We start from the raw sequence: 8527 nt of genomic DNA, 5'->3' as shown, positions 1-8527 counted from the left end.
TCTCCCAGCAGGCAAGCAGTTGGCAAGTCCCTTACCCTAATAAGTCAAAAGTTGAGCTGACTGAAAAGTAGCAGAGAAAACATCAGATACAAAGAATCCAGCGTTAGTCCGGGAAGAGGGAAGGAGCAGCTGCTGCTGAGCGACCGGCAGCTGCTGGAGTCTCAGTGCGGAACTCCAGAGACCCCGTTCAAGGACGACCCACTCTTCCATGGACTGTGTTATCTCCAGGTGTCCCACCCAGTGCTTGCCTTATGTATCTATGGAAACTCCCCCTTCTGCTTCTGCCTGGGAACTGTTTCAGAATATGCCAGAATATTCTGTTCCTCCCTAAATCTCCTACAGGGTACAGGAGAAGCTGGTTTCCCAGGGTTTGTCTGTGGGATTAAAAGGAGAGCCTAGTTAGCCGCTGCCTTCCAAGCCTAAGAAAGCAATGAGACTCCGGACTGCAGCCATCCTGTGTCACCCAAGGAGAATAAGGCCAGGAAGTCTTGAGGGTGGGGGTGGAGTGGCAGGAGAGAGGTACTGGGACACCAGAGCAGCTGCGTGAATTTCAGGCCAGCCAGAGCTACATAGTGAGTCTTGGGGTCAAAACCAGCAACAATGAAAAAGGAAATCATTCCTTTTTAACCTCGCGGCTAATTTATCTTTGTTACATTTTATTTGTTTGTTTAGTGTATGTGTGTCTGCACAGCATGCAATCCTGCAGTGGACCTAAAGAAGCCAGAAGACAGCCGGGAATCCCAGCACTCAGGAGGCAGAGGCAGGCAGATTTCTGAGTTCCAGGACAGCCTGGTCTACAAAGTGAGTTCCAGGACAGCCAGGGCTATACAGAGAAACCCTGTCTCAAACCAATAAATAAATAAATAAATAAATAAATAAATAAATAAATAAATAAATAAAAGAAAGAAGAAGCCAGAAGGCAACTTTCCAGATGACTCCTACCCAGGATCAAACTCCGGTCATTTGACTTGGCAGCAAGCATCTGTCCTGCCGGGGGGCCATCCCGCCCTCCTTACCTGAGGTTTCTTTAATCCCCAAAGTAACTATCTTGAAACATAAATCAGGATACAGTGAGGCTGGGGCAATAGGATATAAAGGGTGACAGGATATTTAGTTGAAAATAAAGCTATAAGACCTGTTTTTCATGAAGAGTTACTTTCAGGAAGCAGGAAAAAGGACCTGGAGAGACAGCTCAGCTATTAAGAGCACTGGCTGCTCTTCCTGAGGACCTGGGTTTAAAAAAATATAAGGAGCGGGCGTGGTGGCGCAGGCCTTTAATCCCAGCACTTGGGAGGCAGAGGCAGGCGGGTTTGTGAGTTCGAGGCCAGCCTGGTCTAGAGAGTGAGTTCCAGGACAGCCAGGGCTACAGAGAAACCCTGTCTCGAAAACCCAAAAAGAAAAAAGAAAAAAGAAAAAGAAAGAAAGAAAGCATGCACAAGACTTACTGTGCAAACAAAAGGAAAATCAAAAACAAAAAAAACAAACAAAACAAAAAACAAGTGCTAGCTTTGGGCACCTCTCTTCTGAGAGATGGAGGGAGATCAGCCTGGAGGTCCTGACAAAGGCCTGACAAGTGCTGACACCGAGAAAACCTTCCTTCCCGAACATTTTTTTTTTTTTTTTTTTTTTTTTGCATCAGGAGCTGACTTGGTGAGGTATGTGGCCGGTTACCATGGTTATCTAATCTTGATCTCTGTGTGTTTCCCTTTAGTAAGAATTTCTTTTGTATTCTTTCTTCCTTAGAGCCTAGGACAAGATCCTAGGGCTCTTTATCTTAAGCCATTCATTAATTTTATACAGGTAATTGAATTTACTGCTGAGAAAGATAACAGGAAGTGGGGCTGGGTAAAGGAGCAAAGCGGAGACACACACTGGACCGGGGCCTCCCGTGGCAGGCCTCAGCTCCTTTGCCTCAGGTCTGTCCAGTTATTTCACATCAAGAAGTTGGTTTTGAGCCGGGCGTGGTGGCGCACGCCTTTAATCCCAGCACTCCGGAGGCAGAGGCAGGCGGATTTCTGAGTTCGAGGCCAGCCTGGTCTACAAAGTGAGCTCCAGGACAGCCAGAGCTATAAAGAGAAACCCTGTCTCGAAAAACCAAAAAAAAAAAAAAAAAAGAAGTTGGTTTTGGGATTGATATTCCTAGGCTGGCGGTCCTGCACAGTTTGAGTTCCTGTCCTACCTTACTTTGATGGTGAACTGTGATGTGGAAGTGTAAGCCAAATGAACCCTTTCCTCCCCAAGTCATTTTGGTCATGGTGCTTCATAGCCGTAGTGACCTTAACCATGTGACTGTCAGCCCAGCAGGCTTTCCATGGTGTCACTTGACTTTGCTGAACAAATGTCACCATTTTTTTTTTAATGTTCCAGATCCTTCTCAGATGAGTTCTAATTTTCTGTTCTTTTGTTTGTTTTTGTTTGATTGCACTGTATTTTGAGACAGGGTAGCACACAGCACAGACTGGCCTGAAACACACTGTGTGGCAGAGGAAGACCTTGAATATCTATCTGATCCTCTTGTCTCTACCTCCCAAGTGTGAGTCACCAGGTCTGGTTTGTATCTGGTGCTGGGGATTGAACTCAGGGCTTTGTGCCTAAAGGACTCTACTGACCAAGTCACGTGCCTAGTCTCTGGGTATTTTTGTTGTGCTTTTTGGTTTTTGTTTTTTGGTTTTGTTTTGTTTTGTTTTGTTTTGTTTTTTTGGTTTTTCTAGACAGGGTTTCTCTGTATAGCCCTGGCTGTCCTGGAACTCACTTTGTAGACCAGGCCTGCCTCTGCCTCCCAAGTGCTGAGATTAAAGGCATGCGCCATCACACCCAGCTTGTTGTGCTTTTTACTTTGTGTTTCGTTTGCTTGTTTGTGACAAGGTTTTATTTTATTTTTATTTTTGAGACAAGGTTTCTCTCTGTGTCACTGAATGTCCTAAAACATGTTCTGTAGACCAAGGTGGCCTTGAACTCAGAGGTTCTGCCTGCCTCTGCCTCTGCCTCTGCCTCTGCCAGGTTCAAAGGCTTGTGCCACCACAACCTGGCTCACTAGGATTAGAGAAGTCCTTTTCAATTATATTTAGGTTTTGTGTCTTTTTTTTTTTTTTCCAGACAGGGTTTCTCTGTGTAGCCCTGGCTGTCCTGGAACTCACTTTGTAGACCAGGCTGGCCTAGAACTCAGAAATCTGCCTGCCTCTGCCTCCCCAGTGCTGAGATAAAAGGTGTGCGCTAACCACGCCCGGCTTGGTTTTTTTTTTTTTTGTTTTTTCAAGACAGGGTTTCTCTGTGTAGCCCTGGCTGTCCTGGAACTCACTCTGTAGATCAGGCTGGCCTGGAACTCAGACATCCTCCTGCCTCTGCCTCCCAAGTGCTGGGGTTAAAGGCATGCGCCACCTCCTCCCAGAGCAAGAGTACTTTGAAGTACAGATTTCTGAGTAAGGATTGTCTAATGCTGTGGAAGAAACAGTCAGACAATTTTTCACCTTTAAAAACTTGGCAAGGGGCTGGAGAGATGGCTCAGCAGTTAAGAGCACTGACTGCTCTTCCCAAGGTCCTGAGTTCAAATCCCAGCAACCACATGGTGGCTCACAACCATCCATAATGAGATCTGATGCCCTCTTCTGGGTGTCTGAAGACAGCTACAATGTACTTACATATAATAATAAAGAAATCTTTAAAAAAAAAAATTGGCAAGGCCAGGCGTGGTGGCGAATGCCTTTAATCCCAGCACTCAGGAGGCAGAGGCAGCGGATTTCTGAGTTTGAGGCCAGCCTGGTCTACAGAGTGAGTTCCAGGACAGTCAGGGCTACACAGAAAATCCTTGTCTCGGAAAAAAAAAAAAAAAAACCAACTTGGCAAATAATGAATCTAAATGGGAGCTATAAAACCTTTGGGGCAAATGAGGATGAGAACAGCATCAGACATGTCAAAGTGGTCAAGATGGGGAGTCATGTGGCCTCAGCCACACACAAAGAACAAAAGGCAACTAAAGAATCCTGAGAGCTGGAGGAATCATCTTCAAGGGCACCAGACACAAACATGTTGCACAGACATACACACACAGGCAAAACACTCCAACACATAAAATAAAATAAATCTATTAAAATGTTTAATTGTAGGGATTTTTGTCTGATTTTATGTATGGCTTTGTATGTGTGTGTGTGAGAGAGAGAGAGAGAGAGTTGTACATTAGCTCTACAGGTATATTTTTGGTATCTTTTTTTTTTTTTAATTTTAGACAGGGTTTCTCTGTGTAGCCCTGGCTGTCCTGGAACTCACTTTGTAGACCAGGCTGGCCTCGAACTCAGAAATCTGCCTGCCTCTGCCTCCCAAGTGCTGGGATTAAAGGAGTGCGCCACCACTGCCCAGCTTATTTTTTTGTATCTTATTTGCATGTATTCTATGATGCTCTTTCTGGAGGTATTAGAACAAATACCTACACATTCCAAAGAGAACTGATGGCAGACCAAGGTAAGGATGCTTTTAAAGACAAACCTAGTGAACCAGTGAGTTCTACCCGGATTACTTACAGCGGCAGAAATGGCTCTGACAGTTGCTTTGACAAAGGCCATTGGTATGGCTGATGGCTCACAAAAGCTAGAAACCTGGACGGAACTGCACAGCTTGCTTTGCTGACAGTTCCACAATTTGGAGAGTCTCTTTCAGTCAGTTCAGCTGGTCTAGGAATGTTCTAGGCTGTCTGGCCTTGGAGTATTGCTCAGCAGCCCTTAGTATATATGTTCCCAGAGGGAGGGACCTAGTGTTTTTGGTCAGTTTCAGGAACTTCCTAAAGCCTTTGAGTTGTTTACTTCCTGAGCTGAGGTGCTTCCTTGCAGGATGCAATGCTCCACCTCTTTAGACCATTCTGTGACTTCAGGAGCTTTCCTCTACTATAGAAAGTTTCATCTCAGAGGAAATTGTTGCATAACAGTATGGCTCCTAGGTAGGTTATCAATAAGCAAGGGCTCTCACAATGAGGATGGTTAGGTTTGTGGTGACAAACACCTGTCACCTCAGCATTTGGGAGCTAGAGCAGGAAAGATCAACCCATGGCCACCTTCACCTTCAGAATTTTCATCAGCCTGAACTCAGTAAGAAGTTGTTTCAGAAAGTCTAAAATTGCCGGGCGTGGTGGCGCACGCCTTTAATCCCAGCACTCGGGAGGCAGAGGCAGGCGGATTTCTGAGTTCGAGGCCAGCCTGGTCTACAAAGTGAGCTCCAGGACAGCCAGAGCTATAAAGAGAAACCCTGTCTCGAAAAACCAAAAAAAAAAAAAAAAAGAAAGTCTAAAATTTTAATAACTAAAAGAGGATAAAAATAAAGCTTTTATTAAAAAAAAATAAAATAAAGGAGAACCAAGCTGGATGTGGTGCTATCTGCCTTTAATCCCAGCACTGAGAGGCAAAGCAGGTAGAACTCTATGAGTGAGTTCCAGGCTAGCCTGGGCTACATAGGAGACTAACAACAACAACCAAACAAGCAAATAAGCCAGGCACTATTGGTGCATAACTTTAATCCCATCCCAGCACTCAGGAGGCAGAGGCAGGCAGGTAGATCTGAGTTCAAGGCCAGTCTGGTCTACAAAGCAAGTTCCAGGACAGTCTAGGCTACACAGAGAAACCCTGTCTCAGATAGATAGGTAGGTAGATAGATAGGTAGACAGACAGACAACATGGGAGAGCTTCCTAAGAATAGCACACTCAAAGGCAATATAAAGCCCTACAGAGAGGATGCCCTCCTATGCTCTTTAGTGAGGCAAAGAGAAGACCCGGTGCTAATGAAAAGGTCAGCTCAGGAACTTTGGGAAGTTCTTGAAACACTCACACACACACACACCCCCAAGGAAGGGAGAGGCTAATTATCATTTCTCTGACCACAGGGTGGGAACCAACAAGGACCTTCAGGTGGGGACATATTCTGCTGGACTGACCTTCAGATAAGGGAAGTCCTTGTCACCTTATTCCCTAAAGACCAATCAGTTTAAAGGGCGCACTGTTCCGCCAATCATATTGTATCCAGTTGCTGATGCTCTATTCTGCCCCTGGAAACCATATAACCCCACCCCCACCCCACCCCTGAATGGGTACTGGGGGTCGTCACCTCTCCTTCCGGTCTGGGATGACCCCAGTGCACTGGAACAATAAATTCCTCTTGCTTTTTGCATGGATCCTGGCTCCACGTGGTTCACTCAGGGGGTGCCCGGTAAGCTAAGGCTCCCCGGAGTCTTACACTAACATGGATCTGAGAAGAGAAGCAGCACTATGTTAGCTGTCCCAAGATCTCAAGGCAGGGATCCAGGGGTTGCTCGGGGCAGAAAAGCCAATGAGTTTCCACAGTCATACTGGTGGTGCCTTAACCTGCCTAAAGTGAAGCAGACCCCCGAGAGGACAGCCCAGGGGTCCCTGGACACAACGTTCCTGGACTTTTAGTTAGTCTTAGTTTTCTGGGTTTAATGTAACTCCTAGGGACACAGGACTTCCGTAAGAAAAGCCATTAAATGAAGACCCTTGTGACTGAGTGACCGCAGGCTGAACATCAATGAGGTACATTCCTGTCTCCCATACCCTCACTTGGAAATCAAAGAACTATAGATTGCTGCCCGATGGCTAGTACGCGAAGGATCGGAGAGTAGAGGGGCGCTGAGTGAGCTGTGCGCGCTGACGTAGAGCACGTTCACATTCAGCATGAGAAAGCCAAACATGAGCCGGGCAGTAGTCCACTGCATGCTCACTGTGCAAGCATGAAGACCTGAGTCTAATCCCCAGCACCCACACAAAAAGCTGGGTGCAGTAGCCTGCACTTGCAATCTCGGTACTGAGGAGTCAGAGATCTGTAGGACTCACTGGCCAGCCCATGTAGCAGAATCTGATAACCCTAACCTAACCTGGCGAACACTGGGAACAAAGACTCGATACATCTTTGAGATGTATAGATTCCCAGTCTCACTAGCATTACTATGGAAACCCAGGCTGGCTTAGGGTATAGTCATTTTATTATTGGGGTATACATTTGATTTCCCCCTTGATCTGACTTCCTATGTAGTATTATTTATCGAGTAAAAAGGGCAATGTAAATACTCTAGCTACGTAACTTTTGGTTTTTGTTTTGGTTTTTTTCGAGACAGGGTTTCTCTGTGTAGCCCTGGCTGTCCTGGAACTCAGAAATCCGCCTGCCTCTGCCTCCCGAGTGCCAGGATTAAAGGCCTGCGCCACCAACGCCCGGCTGACTTAACGTTTTTATTTTCATGGTATACACTGGTTTTCTGTTGTCTACCCCACACTGTGCACATTTGAGCTATTGAGGCAGTTACTGTCAAAGCACTTAGATGCCAAGACAAGAATAGCAGACGTTGCACTATGAGACCTGTGATATATATGGCCACATAGGAACAGACATCTTTATTTGGCTTCCCGAAGGCCAAGTCCCTTCCTACATGCTTGTTAGTAGTTGACTGTAGTTCTGGAAATTGAATCCAAGGCCTCATGCACACCAGGTAAGTGATCTACTACTGAAATACCTCCTTAGGCTTTTCATTGTAATTCAGTCTTTGAGTATTCCATATTCATGCCTCCTATTGTCAAAATGCTAGGGTAAGGGTCTTAAGCAGCCAGATCCATCTGTCCTACGGTATGGAAGGAAATGGTTCTTGTTATTCTACTTTTTTGTTTATTTGTTTGTTTTGTTTTGTTTTTTGAGGAAGGGTTTCTCTGTGTAGCCCTGGCTGTCCTGGAATTCACTCAGTAGACCACACTGGCCTTAGAAATGCCCCTGCCTCTGCCTCCCAAGTACTGCCCAGCTTGTTATCCTACTATTAGGCATCTGGCTTCTTTTGAAAGTAATATCACCCAGAAGCAAGGATGAACACCTATGATGGTCTGCTATTTTTATCTAAAGAGTAGTGGAGTCCTGAAAGACAAGCGGGTTGGTGTTGAGGTTTGTTCAGTTGCTGTGTATTATAATGCTAAATTCTGGAGCGGGAGGAGGTCTGGCTATGAAAGAATTCTCAAGGTTACCAGCTTTTGTTGTGCAAACCTTGTTCCCTTGTTTAAAACTACTTGTAAAACAAAATGGTTACAGCCAATCACTGGAGGGATTAGAGTTGGGGAGTGGAGAAGCAAGGAGGAAGAGGAGTAGGAGGAAGAAGTGGTGAAGAAGGAGGAAAAACTTGGAGAGAAGTACTATGAGCACATGGCCAGGGGAAACGGCAAATATTGGGGGGGGGGCACCTTTGGGGAGGTAGCCAGGCCAGCAGGTTAGAAAAGTAGATTGAGGATTAGCCCCCAGTAATTGTCAAAGCCAAATAAAATAACTGATGTCTGAATCTCATTTATTTGTAAGCTAGATGGGGATATGTTTAAATTAGTTGTACTACACATAAGCTTTTAAAAATGTATCTTAGCCGGGCGTGGTGGCGCACGCCTTTAATCCCAGCACTCGGGAGGCAGAGGCAGACGGATTTCTGAGTTCGAGGCCAGCCTGGTCTACAAAGTGAGTGCCAGGACAGCCAGGGCTACACAGAGAAACCCTGTCTCGAAAAACCAAA

This window comes from Mus caroli, chromosome 11, assembly GCF_900094665.2.
Source record: "Mus caroli chromosome 11, CAROLI_EIJ_v1.1, whole genome shotgun sequence".
Lineage (NCBI taxonomy): Eukaryota > Metazoa > Chordata > Mammalia > Rodentia > Muridae > Mus > Mus caroli.
The sequence above is the reverse complement of the archived record's forward strand: the minus strand, read 5'-3'. Positions refer to the sequence as shown.